The sequence below is a fragment of the Podarcis cretensis genome (genome assembly GCF_951804945.1).
Source record: "Podarcis cretensis genome assembly, chromosome: 17".
NCBI classification, from domain to species: Eukaryota; Metazoa; Chordata; class Lepidosauria; order Squamata; family Lacertidae; genus Podarcis; species Podarcis cretensis.
Genome location: NC_137187.1, coordinates 14,450,236 through 14,467,931, shown reverse-complemented (window position 1 = coordinate 14,467,931; position 17,696 = coordinate 14,450,236).

The following is a 17,696-nucleotide window of genomic DNA, read 5'->3' as shown; positions in this document are numbered from 1 at the left end:
GGGGAAAAGTGTGTCCTATAGAGCGAAAAATACGGTAGCACTTGACATACTGCTGCTGTTGTTGGGAGACAATGGAAGGCGTGTTGTATTGCACATGGGGCAGATGAAGGTGTCCGATTTTGCTGCTACAGGTTCTCCTAGCAGTCCTTCCTCCTCTGGTCACTGCTGTGGATACACAACCTGTCTGTCTCAAAGCATTGTGATCATCTGGCAAGGGATTCCATACAGCAAGGTTAATGTTGTCAGCCTTCATGCCATGTTTGTAGACAGAGTTGGTCTGCCAACAGGCCTAGTGCCTGAAGCCAGCTTCCTGTAGAGCATATCCTTGGAGATTCTGCCATCTTCTCTTCTGTGTACATGGCCAAGCCAGCATAGACATTGCTCAGACAGAAGCCTCAGTGTTTTCCACATGTGTCGTGTCAGAAAGATTTCTGGGCATCACATGACAGGACAGAGTCCAAAGAAAGATGTATTCTCTGAAGCCCACATTCGCAGCGAGTCATATAGCAAATAATGAGCAGCTCTTGATAGCAACGTGGTTAGCAATATGATACCCGCCGTGTGGCAAATAACACTTGGAAGTAGCAGACATGCAGCAGTCAACAGATGCCTTTACAAGACAGTAGATGTGCAGTGGAAATAAAGATGGCACCCCTGAAATAAGGTAAAGGTAAAGGTACCCCTGACCATTAGGTCCAGTCGTGACCGACTCTGGGGTTGCGGCGCTCATCTCGCTTTATTGGCTGAGGGAGCTGGCGTACAGCATCCGGGTCATGTGGCCAGCATGACTAGGCCGCTTCTAGCAAACCAGAGCAGCGCACAGAAATGCTGTTTACCTTCCCACCGGAGCGGTACCTGTTTACTTTCACTTTGACGTGCTTTCAAACTGCTGGGTTGGCAGGAGCAGGGACCGAGCAATGGGAGCTCATCCTGTTGCGGGGATTCAAACCACTGACCTTTTGATCAGCAAGTCCTAGGCCCTGTGGTTTAACCCACGGCTTAGTAAATTGCATATTTTCTTTCATTTGTTCAAACATAACAGGAACATTTCAAGTTTGAAGACAGACAGGGAAATCCTATGCTTGCTTGTCTGGAAATAAGCCCCAATTAGTTTGATGGAATTTTATTTTATATGAGAGAGCATTGTATTTCAGCCAAACTCCAAGTTTGGAAGATGAGAAGCTGTTTGGGAAAGATTGCAAGTTATTACACAGTATTCCAGCAATCTTGAAATACGTCTATCAATGACAGCATTGGTGGACACAAGTACGGTATACCATCTCAGGCACAACTGAATCAGTCCTGAGGCTCAACTCCACATTCTAACAGTGGACCAGTGGCTGCTTGGATATGGCACTACATAGAAGTTATATATTACGTTGAGGTTTCTTTTAAAACAAAGTGGTATATAAATTTTATTAAATAAAATAAATAAGATAAGTGGGGGCAGCCAACATGGTGCCATCCGGATGTTTTTGAACTCCAGCTCCCATCAGCCACAACCAGCATCACCAATTAATAATAATAATAATAATAATAATAATAATAATAATAATAATTTTATTATCTATACCCTCCCATCTGGATGGGTTTTCCCAGCCTCCCTGGGCAGTTTACAGCATATATAAAACATAGTAAAACATCAAACATTTAAAACTTCCTGATACAATGAAGCTGCTTTCAGATGCCTTCTAAAAGTTATGTAGTTCTTTATCTCCCTGACATCTGATAAGAGGGTGTTCCACAGGGAGGGCACCACTACCGAGAAGGCCCTCTGTGTGATTCCCTGTAACTTTGCTTCTCACAGTGAGGGAACCACCAGAAGGCCCTCGGAGCTGGACCTCAGTGTTTGGGCTGAACGATGGGAACTTATAGCATATGGAGAATACCATGCTGGCTAACTGAGCAATAAGCTATTCATGTGAGTGGTCCTGATTATTTTCAGGAAGGGGAATAGCTATGGGGTGTTGAAAACTGTCGGCATGGTTCAGAGATCCAGTTTCCATAGCTATTTTGCAATGTAGAATAGCCACTACACATAGTATTTCTAAACCAATTACGCATCTGAATCGCTCAGGGCCAAAACACATTATATACTTGCCATAGGAATGCTGAGCCTTCTGACCCTCATTCTGGTCATAAGTCAAAACCACATATTGTGCTCTGCCATCATATCATAATTGTAAATGTGACACCAGGGCTTTTTGTCATCCGGATCTCAGTTCCAGCACCTCTCAGGTGGGTTCCATTGCCATTATAAGAGAACAAGGGAGGCATTCATGGTGAGTTCCGGCACCTCTTTTTCTAGAAAAATAGCACTGTTCCACACCCATTTTTCCAGTGGTCACTGGAGGGGGTGTGGAGACCCACTGCATCATGGCACAGTTCTGCATGTTAAGTGCTTCCAGAACTGGGCAGGAGAGGAATTGATTATCTTGAGAACAACAACACCTCTATGACAGCTTTAACAGGTGTTCCATCCCTGAGCAATTCTTACCAGCAGAAAATTCCATAGCAGCAATGTGAATCTGTTGCAAGAAAAAGAACAGAGTCTAATGTCACCTTTGATTGATTGATTGATTATGGCATAAGCTTTAATGGAGCTAGGATCTACTTTGTCAAATGCATGAAGTGTTATCTGCAGTTGGCAGATATAATAGATAGAAAGACAGGTATCTACCTACCTACCTATCTATCCCATTTATGATTCCCACCCCTCTTTGTGTATACCTGCTGAGAATAACACTTCATGCATTGAAGGTGGGGTCTAGCCGCTAAAGCTTATGCCTTGATAAATCATACAAAGGAAGTCTGTAAGGTTCCACAAGTCTCTCTGTTTTTATACCAGTATGCTATTTTTTCACTCCTTTCCAATGTAGGGAAATGTTTAAAGCCCTGCTGGGTAATTAATGCTGCAACAAGTTCCTTCTCAATAGCATAAATTGCTACTGCTTTTATACAAAAGGCTTGGTAATTCAATAAACAGGTACAGAAAAATAACCTACACCTTGTTTTTTTAAAAAATCCTCTTGTACATCAACACAGTTCCTCTATGGGGGCGGAGATCCACTCTTGAGTAGGGATGGGGGCGGGAAATGATTCAGTTCACATCTAAAGGCAAATCTCTTTAATTTTCATTCTGTAAAACAATGTGCACCCTCAAACACAGACATCCTCTGAATCTTGCAGTGCAGTTCTACAGCCAAGTAATATGTTCAAACATTTATACAGAAGGGTAAAGTAAGCCTTAAAAGGTGTATAATGGTGAATATAACATACAAAATTGAGTTATATATGGGGACAGTTCTTGTAAGAACTGGGACCTGCGGGTATAAGGAGCTATACAAATTTAATGAATAATAATAATAATAATATTTTTGCAATGCAATTTATGCTAAAAAACTGATGTGGAAATGAGGATACATGAACTTACGCGTGGGAAACTAAGTGAGACCAAATTTGACAGATTTTCCCATCCCTGCTCTTGACAATTTTCAATTACTGTTTTGGGAACTTCTAAGTCTAATTATTTTTGTTTGTGACTGCTGCTCTGGAGCTTGATTTGACTGGAGTAGCCCTGATGGTAAAGAGTGTGTCTTTGTGTTCTTCCCAATTAAGCCTTTTGCTTGAAATTGTTTTGTGGCTTGGGAGGAGGGGTTGGGGAGTCATGTCAGCACTGCTACTACAATAAATGAAGAGAGCCAGCACTTTAGAGTCTGAATGATAAACATGAACATTTCCAAGGCTGATAATTTCAAGTCGGTTGTTAATTAGTTGGCGGCAAACAGCACAGACAAATATTTTGCTCTCAAGAACGACAGCAGTCTGTTGTTGTTTTTAACAAGGCTTCAGCTGGAGCATTTTGCCCAGCGAAATAAAAGCTTGCCATTAAGTGTCGTTTGAACTGGTGTCATAAATGAAATCTAACAGAGGCGACATTACTTGCTACTTGAACTAGTGCAGATAATCAAAGCGGGAGCGAGAAAGCAGCGCTAGCAAACATTATGCTACTGCCTCAGGATGGTGTTCATTCAGTAAGTCACAAAACTTAATGGTGCAGCAATATACATTGGGTAGCCAGAGCTATTTTCTGCTTAGCCACGGGGTAAGATACTGGAATATTTGGCAAAATGTCCATTGCTGAGTGCAGAATGACAAAAAGGTGCTTTGTTTCATTTTCCTTCCTTGTTTCCTGGGGTTTTGCACTAACCTTAGAAAATGTGGTCTCAGACAGCTGAAAACAGATCCACTGAATTCAGTCTTTAAAAGTCGTTCAGTTTTTCTAAACAGTGACTGAAATTTAAGTCAGCAAAGCAAAAGATACAATAGCCATACAATAGGCTACGTTCCAATCACACTTAATAAATTTCTACACACAAACACACACAAAGCAGGAGGTAGGAACACAATTCAAGGATACGTTCCAGCCAAGCAAATGCTTTTGAACAGGATGCAGAGCAAGGCTGGTGAACAGCATGGCCTAGGGAGTAGGCACAGTATGGGAGAGTCCCAAAGGCCAGGCTAAGAGACCAGGGCAGAAATTAAATTTGGTATCTGGGTCTGAGGTTCTCCATCCCTGAGCTAAAAGAACTTTACATGTTTACATTGGTGTTGGTTATGGATAGGGATGAAAGTATTGGTCAATATCGATTATCTCATTTTTCCAATCTTAGATTTATTTCCTTACATTTTGCGGCAGTCTGCAATACACACACACACACACACACACACACACATATACGACATGAAAATTTACCAATGTTTTAGTGTGTCAGGCTTCGGAGAATCAGCTTCCTCCCCCATGACAGTAGATAAGAAAATCAAACAAAAGAAACGTCTTACCAGTAAGACATCTTTAATAATCACAGTGAGAGATAAAGAACACATCTACCTAGAAATGGCGGTGCTCCCAGTTAAGGGTCACTCCCCTCTTCGTCCCTATTAATCTACGTCATTCCTATGTTTTGTAATCTGAGTTTGTACCTTCTGCACTTTCTGTTCTGACACTTTCTGAACTCTCTGTTCTTTGGAGAATGGGGGTGAATGCTGTCCAGAAGCTGTGAATCTGTTAACTCTCTCTTCTAGTGTTTCTTCTGCTAGCTGTTCCCCATCCTGTATTTCCCAGCTTCTGCCTTCTGAACTATACCCCTTTGCAAACCACTGTTCCAAATCTATACTGTCCTCCTGCTCCTAGGAAGATTCGGGATCAGGAGGATCAGGAGCCTCCCACTATTATTCTTCAGTGCAGCCCTCCTCAGCACGGTCCCTGACATAGTGTGAATTTCTTCTAATAAAGACACTTTAATTTGCAGTTTTGACTAAGGTGCACATTATCTGCAGGCAATTTCCCCTAACACAATGCATTTCCACATGTTATTTTCATCAAAGCCTTCATTTTTATGTACACTCTCCCCAAACATGCATTTTTGTAAATGTTGCTTGGTTGGAGAATTGCATTGCAAAATTCAGAAAAGTGCAAATTTCACAGGATAGCCATTTTCCGGTTCACATATTATTTTGGAAAATTTGAATTTGATAGAATTGGCTTTAAATGCATACTGAATTGAATTTCTCCTGCATCCTTACTTAAGAAATGACCTTGAATTCCCAGCAGTGAATAGCAGGCCTGCTCTACCTTGTCTTGTTATTTATTCATTCAATTTAGGAATATATATCCTGCCATTAAAAAAAGAAAGAAAGGGTAAAGGTGACTTGGAAGTTTCAATTAGTGAAAGATTTGCCTGCCAGAACTTTAACTGGAACAGCTAGATCAGATCACATTATATCAATCTTGAAATAATTGCACTGGATGTTTATTTGTTTCCAGATCCAACTTACCTTTAAATCCCTAAAAAATTGGGAAGCAAATACCTATACAAACCCACCAGTATCTGAACGTCTTCTATTGAGGCCCTACTCCAAGTGCCTTCATTAATGGAAGTGTGTTATGCAGCCACAAAGGAGAGGGCTTTCTCAGAAATGATGTCCCAAATTTGGGGTGCTGAAATCTATTTTGATAAATGGTAGTACACAAATGGTTTTAAAATAAATACATGAATAGCTTCCCTGGGGCAGCTTATGCAACATGATAAGTAGTAATAAAAATACAGATTAAAAACAAACTCATAAAGATTTAACTACAAAAGGCGAGACAGGGATAAACAACATCTGTGATAACTCCTGCTTGAAATTATGCTTTGAGATTATGGAGAACACTACCATTTGGGTGTTAGCAGCCTTTGTGGTTGGACTGGGGTGGCCTAGTTGTTTGGGGATACCAGCATGATCTGTGATGATTTTGCATCCCTCCCAAATCAGCTTGAGAGCCTGAAAGGCATAGAACAAAGCTTCCAGAACCATTAAAAACTAGAAATTGTTTGTATAATGGGGGTTTTGCAGAGCTCTGTCTAAGCTTCAATTAGAGTTCAGAACTTGGATGAAAAGAAAGACATTTTCGAACTTGGGTCTTTTCTCACTGAGCTTGCACATTTTACTGCAAAAATAAAACAAAATAAAATATAGCTTAAGGTAAACAATTTATAGACCATTTTCTATCTTGTATTTAAAACTTGATAGGCACAACTTTCTGCAACCTTTGATGTGACCATTGCTGAAACATTTTAGAGCCATTTCCTGTCCTGAAGAGGCGATCAGGCACATAAATTGCAGATTTGCGGGGAGGGGTGTTCCAGATTCCAGGAAATGGCTGAGAGATTGAGTGAAGCAGAAGGAAGGAGTAACGCTGGTAAGTAAAACCTCCTTATCCACAGTAAGCACACTTCAGATGTCCCATGGCTCCAAAGATGCAGCTAAGCCTGTTCTTAAATCTGCAAGACACATACTTAAACCAGAGGCCACCGAGGGAATTGCTTATTTCCTTAAATGTCAACAAGCAATTCTTCCAGACTTCACTCAACAGTCAAATATGGTTACATCTTTCTTTATAACAGTTTTTAACCCAGGAAAGGTATGGAAAATGGGACAGGGAGAGGGAGAAGAGAGAACAGGCCACAAGCTACTCATTGTTGGGGCTGTGTTAACCATACAGTTGTGTGAGTCAGGGGGTTCCTCTCATATACTGTATTGTAACACAAACAAGGGGTATTTGGAATACCCATAGGGAATTCCCACATGAGATATCACAGTTTTCGCAAGCAGAGACTGGTTTCCTTTCATGTCATTCATGATTCTCCTCTTACACTCTTTATCCTCACAACCATGAGAAAACATAGGGTGACAGTGAATAGCCCAAGGTCACCCAAGTTGTCTATACCCTAGTCCATTTAATATCCCTCCACATTCTGGAAAGAAGGCATAATACTAAATAAGTTGGGTTGAGGGAGTAATCTTTTTCCAAGGGGCTGAATGTTTAGGAAGAACTTGTTAACAGCTCTGTGTGGCACCTTTAAGACTAGCCGATTCAGCCTCCAGACCTAACTGGGTGCCATCCCCTGAATTTTAGTGGGCCTTACTTCTAAGTAATGTATGGTAATTGTGACATTAACTCACACTAGAAATTGTGAGTGCATGGACCCCTCTTAAACCAAGGGTAGACACTTCAGTTTAGTGAGTTGCTAAGGATTTACACAACTGCAATGCTTTTGTGTCCACATCATTGCGAGGGAGGAGGATGGGAAGAAAGCCAGAAAAACTTGGTTGTGTGATCTGCTTTGCCACAGGCTGCCACACTGGTTCCAGGAGCCACCAGTCACACGTGTGTGGAAGGAAGGAAGGAAGGAAGGAAGGAAGGAAGGAAGGAAGGATACTGTAGATAGATAAAAAGATCAGAACAGAGAAACCTCAAAATGTAGGGATGGATGACTTCGTTAAAATCAGTTTCTCTCTTAAATTAAGGTCCCCCGATTTCCACATCAGTTTGTGATATTTTTTTTTTAAAAGTGCATGAAAAATCACCAGCATATTAGCATGCATTTCTCTCAATAGCCACATTTTAAAATGCAATTTTGCCTAATATATACATTTTTGCAAGCAGTTTTCCCAATTATGATCCATGTTTGCATGTCTTTTTCATGAATATGAGCATTTTATGCGCACTCCCTACTCATAGATGCATTTGTGTACATATAAGTAGGTTGGAGTATTCCATTGCAAAATACATTTCAGTTCATATATTATTTTGGAAAGTGTGAATTAGGTCAGTTCACAATGAAATGATAGCCAATCTGAATTTATCCCCCATCTCTATAGGCAAAATGTCTGCTTCAAATGCATAATATGTATGTGATCCAAAAGTTGGAGCCAGAGACCAGTAGGCACTCAGATTGCAAGAGCTGATGGCAAACTGTTACAAATATCAATATAGCAAGAAAGGTATTTAAGAAATAGGGTGTGGGGTGTGTGATAACAAGCACTCAGTTAATCAGAAGCTCAACAAAAAGTTCAGGCCTCTTGTTTATATATCTGCCATATACTTGAAAATTGAGTGGGCTGACAGTCTGGTGTATTTATAGATAGGGTTACTGTTGCCAGGACAGGGAAGCAGGGGAGAGAGCTATAAAAATAAAAATAAAATGCTATTTGCTCATTTATAAAGGTTTTAGATCTCATGAGAATTATTTAAGGCACACAAAAACAGAGCATTCTCTGCAGAGGGGAACAACAAGTATGCTGAGAAACGGCCTGGAAAAAGTTGTTCCCGAGTTGATGCATATGCAGTCTATAGTCTTTTCTCCATAGAGGCACACACGACGCAGTACTTGAATCATGGTAGCTGGACAATGAAAGACCTCTATGACTTTTTTGTGGTGGGCATCCCTATAGCAGATTGTTAAAATGTTCACAGTGGACTTTAGTTGCATAATAATGGCAGGGAAATAATTACTTAAATATTTTTGCAGAAACATATGGCATGACTTGTTCTTCTTTTCTTTTCTACTGGTATCTCAGTATTTTGCACTGCCAAGATCTGGATATTTGGGGGGTGGGAGGCACTTGATACTAATCACTGCTTTCTTACTTTATTTTCAGAGAGAGAGAGAGAGAGAGATTGTACATCAAGGCCCCACACCCCCTCCTTTGGTGAATAAAACATGTGGACACCAGTATTTTAGGTTAATGGGCGAAAAAGGAAGCCACAACTTTTATTGGTTACAGAATGTGAGTGGTATTGGCTTTAGGCATTGGACCCAAACTGACTATATCTGACTCCTGCCCGCCATACAGGAAGTCCCACAAGGGTTAACCACCTGTAGGGGGAGCCCTGTTGATGTACATCAACTCGGAGCTCCCCCAGGGTCACCGGAAAGGTCATGCCATGGCCCTAGCCACCACCTGGGCTTCGGACAGGAACCACGACCCCCAGATTCCTTTAACCGAATACCTTTCAAGTGGAGGGGTAGGTGATGGCCACAACCTCCCCTCCCATAAACCAAGCTTTTCCAATGTCTAACCGCCAAACCTTACAAAGTTGTGACGATTTGCTAAGAGGTAGGTGAAAAACCAAATGGCCGGTGCCAATTTGCCAAGTGGAAAAATTCCTACCAGGCCACTTCAGCAGGTGACCAATTGAAGTCCATAGCAGGTGACAAATGCAAGAAGCAAGGGCGGGAGGGCAGGAGATTCGTGGAAGCTGGGAGCAGAAGGGAGAACTTCCGGCCGCTTAAATGCGGTAAGCTGGATAGGCTGGCTGCGGTCATGACAAGCACCGGGACTCCCCAGTGATGCGGGGGCCTAGACTGAAGGCAGGAAGTGAGAGGCCCCGTGCACAACCCCTCCCCTCCCAGAAGAGGAGTGGCTTTGGGATAAAATTGTCATGGATGCCAGAACAAAGTGGCAGCAAAACAAGAAGTGGCAGTACTTTGCCCAGTGAATACTATTACAAAAAAGCACCGGTACTAAAGTATTATTAGTACTACTACATCCTCAGCCAGCATTACCAATATTCAAAGATGGTGGGAGCAGTTGTCCCAGGAAGTCTGGAGTCAGGTTCCTCACCTATGAAGTTGATTTTGTTAACTGAGCTTTTCTTGTGTGTTTCACACCCTTATTATGCAGCTACGAAAAAATCATTTGCTAATCTGAAAACTTAACAGACCATCAGCGCATGCACTTTGAGGGTACCTGTAATTGCAGCACTCCTAAATGTGATGGACAGAACAATATTCTGCCAGTGAAAGTCACATCAAACTGCTCCTTTCATTCTCTAACAATTAATTCAAGGTAGGAGGAAAGTCTATTATTTCATACTTCCTCCAGGTTGCATTGTCTGCTGACTTCTCGTCATTAAAGAGTTGATTATCAATCTCGGCCCTTACTTTCCACATAGGCCACTGAATGATATAATGAGCAGAAAATTATATACAAGAGTGCTTCCTCCTTTACAGAGCATTGCATTAATAAAACAACCCTCAAGGGTGACTACAGGATCAAGGAACGAGATAATAAAGGAGAGAAATGAAGTATATTCTTCAGGCATTTTTCAGAAGCAGAGGAAGTTCTCCAGAGTAGATGAAAGAATTATCTAAAGGGAAAAATTAAATTTAGGGATTCACAGCCTGAGCATAAAACATGCACGTGCCACGTTAATTTTGCTCTTGAAATTTACAGGACAGAGGGGACCATTGCTTCTGTCTTGGTATCAGAGCCATTCTACCTAACAGGCAGGGTGTAGTGGTAGAATTTTGGACTGAACCACTTCAGACATGAAATGGAAGGCATTTTTGAATGCTCAAAATCTAAAAATAAAAATCTAATGCTCTGTAGCAACTATCACATTTAAGGGAGGACTACCTTAAATATTTCCTCTTGATGTTCCAGGTTGGGGAGTTTTTTTTGGGGGGGGGGAATTAAAAAAGGTGAAATACTCTCTAACCCCCAACTATAGTCTGAACTGGTGTGGCCTATAAGTCTAGCATCTTAATATACTAGTCTGAAGTCACCATTATCTTAGCAAATGTGTGTTCCCAGATGTGTATGCTGAGACAATAGGCTTGTTCACACACAACAGTGAATGCATACACAAGCTATCTCTACATACCGAGAAGTGGTTGCATGAGTGTCCATTTGCAGATTTCTACAGCTAAATTATTGTGAGCATAGGTACAGAAACTGTACGTTTATTGAATGTTACACACAAATAACTGTAAAAGTGTATAGTTCAACTCTTTGTGTTGTTGTTGTTTAGTTGTTTAGTCGTGTCCAACTCTTTGTGACCCCATGGACCAGAGCACACCAGGCACTCCTGTCTTCCACTGCCTCCCGCAGTTTGGTCAAACTCATGCTGGTAGCTTCGAGAACACTGTCCAACCATCTCGTCCTCTGTCGTCCCCTTCTCCTTGTGCCCTCCATCTTTCCCAACATCAGGGTCTTTTCCAAGGAGTCTTCTCTTCTCATGAGGTGGCCAAAGTACTGGAGCCTCAGCTTCAGGATCTGTCCTTCCAGTGAGCACTCAGGGCTGATTTCCTTCAGAATGGATAGGTTTGATCTTCTTGCAGTCCATGAGATTCTCAAGAGTATCCTCCAGCACCATAATTCAAAAGCATCAATTCTTCAGCGATCAGCCTTCTTTATGGTCCAGCTCTCACTTCCATACATCACCACCTTCACATCCCTTTATGGATCACTGCCTTGCCATGGTGAAGGGGCTTGAATAACTCAGAGAAGCTGTGAGCTATGCCGTGCAGGGCCACCCAAGATGGACAGGTCATAGTGGAGAGTTTTTACCAAACGTGATCCACCTGGAGCAGGAACCGTCAAGCCACTCCAGTATCCCTGCCAAGAAAACTCCATGGACAAAGACAACTCTTTGTGTACAGAAGTACAAAGAATGTACTCTCATGGAATGTAGCAGGTGAGCAGCCTTGGGATAGGGAGCATTTCAGGGGAAGAATGGGAGGACATGAAGAAAGTATAGCCCAGCCTTCCTCAATCTGGTCCCTTTCAGATAGTTTGGACTACAACTTCCATCAGTCCCAGCCAACAGCTGTACTCCAAAACATATGGGGACTCCAGGATGGTGAAGACTGGTCAAATCCAGTTATGTGGCTTTAGCGGAAATATTATAAGGGATTAAGTAAAAATAGATTGTTAATGGATGAAAGGAGGAAAGGTAAAGTTACATTATATTAAGATAAATTATAGGATAAAAATTGGGAAAGATGGAAAGGATTTGCTGAAATAGCTAACCGAACTAGAATACAAAAAAAGGGAGGTGCGAGGAGGTCAAGGAAACAAGTAAATGAAAGATAAGTTATGGGAAGGTTCGTTGTGTTTTTTAATTGTTTCTATTTTTCTGTTTTTCTGTTTTTTATAAAAAAAAATTTCTATTCTCTTCTTTCTTTATTGTGACGTGTTGTTAAGTTTTTGTTTAACTTGGAATTATCTCTTTCTCCTTTTGTAACATTTAAAACTTTAATAAATATTATTCAAATTAAAGACTGCTCAAATCCAACATGGCAAATTTTATTTGAAGAAGAAAAAAATACTATGAAAAGCAGAATAGGTGAGCATCATAAAAGCAAGATTCAAGTAGAACAGAGCATGTTCCAGTGCTGAAACAGAGTTAATAATTAAAATATATTCTTGCAGTAGAAATATATACTGCAAATGCTGAAATCAGCAAGTACTTGATGCCCAAATTAATTCTGGCTGCCAGTTTTGAAGTGGAACAGCGCGTTTAGAGTCAGCTGCAGCCCAGGAGGCAAAATACAATTCTAGCTTTGAGATACATCTATGTTAATATGAATTATGTGTGTATCAAAAGAAAAAGGTAGCCTAAGGATTCATGTAACTGGTCACTAGGCATAACTTTTGTTATGTACATTATTACACACTTAAAATTGCAATGCAAACAGAGAAGATTTTAATCAGGAGTCTTATAAGGAGGATCCGCTTGCCATTAAGAAGCATCCATGGAAATTCAGAATCTGTTAATGTTCGGAGATTCTTATTCCTAATGCAAATGAGCTGGGGGGGTCACTAAAGGTAAGTGCTTATGCTACATAAAATATTACATTTTATTAAATAAAAAGAAGTCAGGTGGAGATTTATACCATTTTGCAAATTCTTTTCCCATTTGTGCAGCAGAATACCAATAATTTTCCCCACCCCCCAATTTCTTGGTCATGCTAGCTGGTATCTGCCCAAAGGTTCCAGCTCAGAAGAAGCATTCGGGAATTTCAAATGAAGCCATACAACAACAACAAATGTAACCAGACCAACAAAATTTATTAGGAGGGTTCTATACATGCATTACCGGGACTTACAAAGACTGTTGCGTGGACAGGCGGAGTCCCCAGATCCCGAGTGGTCCCCCCCCCCCCCGTCATGTGGAATAACGACTCTAGACAACGTGCTATGGGATTAAATTGGCCACAACTTTATTAAATTTCAAATGTGGGTAGACCTTGGCTCAGGCATTGGGCGTTCTCCCTCCCCAGTCCCCAGCCGGGGACCTAGGGAGCTACAGGGTTATCCAGTGTGTGTGTGGGGGGGAATGGGCCGGCTCTGGAGAACATATGTTCAAGCAGAGATAGCCGCCCCCGTTACGCCGCCACCGCAGGGGAGAGCAATGACGACCTTTCGGCGTACGGTCAAAGCCTCCCTTCAGAAACCACTTTAACGGGGAACCCTGGTATCACCGCCGCAAAGAGGAAGATGGACTAAAGGATTCCGCCCAAGGCCTGATACCACCAAAGTTGTGACGTTTTGCTACGGGAAAGGCGAAACCTGCCAATGCAGGGAAATTCCTTTCCGGCCCTTTAACAGCGACCTTATCGTAGCAGCGCCCGCATACCTGTGGAGAAAGGTTAACCAGCAAAACCTATGAAGAAAAGTTAACCTGCAAAAGAAGACATTAACTGAGGGTGGGTAGGGTGGGAGAAGCTCTGGAGCCAAGTGAGGATTACCAGGTAAGATCCACCCTCTATTGTGTGGGCAGGTAATCCCTCCCCCTACCTGGCCTGGTTTTCCTGGCAACGCTTCCCCCAGGTGGGATTGGACAACTCACTGGGGTAGGCGGGGACCTCCAGGTATCCCACATGAGGGAAGGCAAAGCCTATACTGATGGGGCCACTCCAGATCCAGGGCTGCACGCGACCACGCAAAGGGCGCCCCCTGTTTTAAGCGGGGAGCGGTCATTGCCACAGCTGCATAATCAGGTGGTGTTCTGAGTATCATCAGGCTCTCTCAACAGAACCCAGATATCCCCCAAAGGTATGGATCTAGTGAAGAAACTTCCCACATACCTGTGTAGTTGTGATTTTGCTCTGGTAGGAAAGCAGCCAAATTATCTTCTTGCAATGGGATCCTTGTGCTGGAGCCTCATAATCCCCAATTCAGCACAATGGAATCTAGGAGGTCCATGCTATGATCCTGTAGTCCTACAGACGTTGAATTGCAACCCCCATCATCCCTGCTGGTGGAGGCTTATAGTCCAGCAATTTCTCAAGGGCTGCATATTCCCCCTTCTTGCTGTAAAATATTCTGTTGTGTGTATCAGTAGTTTTCATTTGATATGAACTGGACTCCCTTAACATGCACTGACAGTGATATGTTGGACAGGGCAGGGAACCTGTGGTCCTCCAGATGTTTCTGGACTCCAACTTCCATTGGCCATTGGGTGATGGAGGTGATGGGAGTCCAACAAAATGCAGAGGGTCACATTGTCTCAATACCTGCTGTAGTAGCAGCCATTCTTGTCTGATGTGGCTGAGAATTGTGTACAAAGGCCAGAGTAATCTGAATAATAATAATAATAATAATAATAATATTTTTTATTTATACCCCGCCCTCCCCAGCCAAGGCCGGGCTCAGAGCGGCTTACAAACAATAATAAAAACAAGAAGAATGATTACAACTTAAAAACAAAAATAAAATACAACATTAAAATAATGGAACATTAAAATATTAAAATGTAGCCTCATCGCAGGAGGAGAAGGAAAAGAAAGAGAGAGAGAGGGGGGGGGGAATCAAATTGGCTCCAAGCCAAAGGCCAGGCGGAACAACTCTGTCTTACAGGCCCTGCGGAAAGAAATCAGATCCTGCAGGGCCCTGGTCTCATGAGGCAGAGCGTTCCACCAGGCCGGGGCCAGAGTTGAAAAGGCCCTGGCTCTGGTTGAGGCTAATCTAACTTCCTTAGGGCCCGGGACCACTAAGGTGTTGCTATTTATGGACCTTGAGGCTCTCCGTGGGGCATACCGGGAGAGGTGGTCCCGTAGGTATGAGGGTCCTAGGCCGTGAAGGGCTTTAAAGGTCAAAAGCAGCACCTTAAATCTGACCCTGTACTCCACTGGGAGCCAGTGCAGCTTGAAAAGCACTGGGTGAATATGCTCCCATGGCAGAGACCCCACGAGGAGCCTCGCTGCAGCATTCTGTACCCGCTGGAGTTTCTGGGACAGCTTCAATGTGGCAACTCTTTCATACCTGATAGTTGCCAAGTGGAAGGGAAGTTCGGGTAGGAAAGACCCATATGATTCACTCTGTATTAGCAAGAAAATAGCAACCACGTGGGATTGCACTGCTGTGGGAGGTGTGAAGGAGGCCTGGTTCACATTAAGTGGGTGATTTGTATTGATAGATGGGGAGGCATTTCTGAATGGTCTCTTTCTCCCTCCTAGTAATTTCCATGGATGCTTCCACAAAAGGGTGTTTTAGCCTTCCCTTTTCTTCCCATATATATTATGCCAATTTGCTGCAGTGTGTGCCACTGTAATCAATTTGCCTTTTCCTGAAGCTAGTTTAGAAATCAATCTTTACATTCAATTCCAAAATTACCTACAAGGTACTTAGATGGAGCACTCTGTTCCTGCTGAATAAGATGCCCCTCTGATGTGCTTCCTTCTCACTTGAAATGATTTATAGGCATCCCGTAAAAAGTCTGCACTCTCTGATAAGATTTAGGAAATGCTGTGTGTGTTTTCACTATATAAGTAAATAGATAGCTGGAGCTCAATGAAATGACTTGATCCTCAAAGCCTGACCAAAAAAAAAAAAAGAGAGAGAGAGAGAAGTAGTTTGTGTGATGAGAACATAAAACATCACCAAAGCCATCCAACATTGTCACATAAAGCAGTAGCCTCTTACCTTGGCATGGTGATAAAAGTGTTTGCATTTGGAAGACCCCATTAACATTTGTCCCACTGCAAGGAGTAGATGGAGAACATCAAAGGACCCTCCCCTTCTTAGCAGTATCAGTGAGAAAGCAAAATCCCCAGAGCAAAAGTAGGAAAACCAGGTGCACACTTGCAAAGGTTGTCTGTGTGCATCCACAGCTTCAAGACACAAAAAGATGTGAGTTGGCAAACCGATGAAGAATTTGACAAGCTATGCTTTTGTTTACTTTTCTTTTATTAAAGTCAGTAGGTTCTCTTATAGTCACAGAGAAAGTTCCAGGAAAATGTTCAAGGTCAACTTACAAAGGGGGAGAGAGAGATGATCAGAAGAGAGCTCCCAAGGACCATACACACTGGTACCTCGGGTTACATGCACTTCATGTACAAACTCCGCTAACTCAGAAATAGTACCTCGGGTTAAGAACTTTGCTTCAGGATGAGAACAAAAATCATGCTCCAGCGGCGCGGCAGCAGCAGGAGCCCCCATTAGCTAAAGTGGTGCTTCAGGTTAAGAACAGTTTCAGGTTAAGAACAGACCTCCGGACTGAATTAAGTACTTAACCCAAGGTACCACTGTATAGAGAAATTTGGAGAGCTACATTCAACCCCAGACCTCCGGTCTCTGCACCACTTGTCTCCAATGACTGGCAGTGGATCTCCAAGATTTCTGCTAGGGGCTTCTTCCGGCCCTGCCAGGAGATTTTGGTGGTTGAACCTGTGACCTTCTGTGTGCAGATGAGCACCTTAAGGCATTAAAAACCATGCATGAAGGGGCTGTGGAGGCTAGCCTTGCCACAGATGTGTCTTTTGACAGCTTTGAGACGAGAATGTATCAATGGGGAGATCCTCCATGCATGGGGGCATTGTTCTTGGCCCAGGCTATACCTTCACAATGGAGGAACTCAACATCTGAATGTCAGAACATGAGCAGAGCCTTTTCTCACACTTGTTAAATGTGTAGTTGGTGGATGTAGCAGGGCCAGGAGCTAGTCCCAGCAGCTCTGCAGTCCTTTGGGCATGGTGTTAATCTGTAATGGTGTTCATCAGAACCCTCCTATTTTTTATGGGACACAATAAGACAATCTCTGCCATAGTGGCCAAAACAATGCTTCTGTTATAACTTGCTAGCATCTTCATCACTGTAGATCAGGGGTAGCCAACGTTGTGCCCATCAGATGTTTTAGACTGCAACTCCCATCATTCCAGACCATTGGCCCTGCTGGCTTGAATTGATGGAACTTGTACAGCCCAAAATTTATGATGATGTTGATGATGATGATGATGATTTATATGTTGCCCATATGACTAGGTTGCCCCAGTCACTCTTCCAACAAATTATAAAACCACAATAAAACATCACACATTTGTAGCTTCCTTATACAGGGCTGCCTTCAGGTGTCTTCTAAAAGTTAGATAGTTGTTGATTTCCTTGATCTCTAATGGGAGGGTTTTCACAGGACAGATGTGGCTACCAAGACGGCCCTCAGCTTGGTTCCTTGTAACCTCACATCTCTGGGGCACCACTGGGCACCACTGGAGGGCACCGTGTTAGCTACCTCTGCTGTAGATCTAATAAGAAAGATGAGGCATATGTGAGTTCTTCTTCAATGCTTCTTTTCTGTTTTA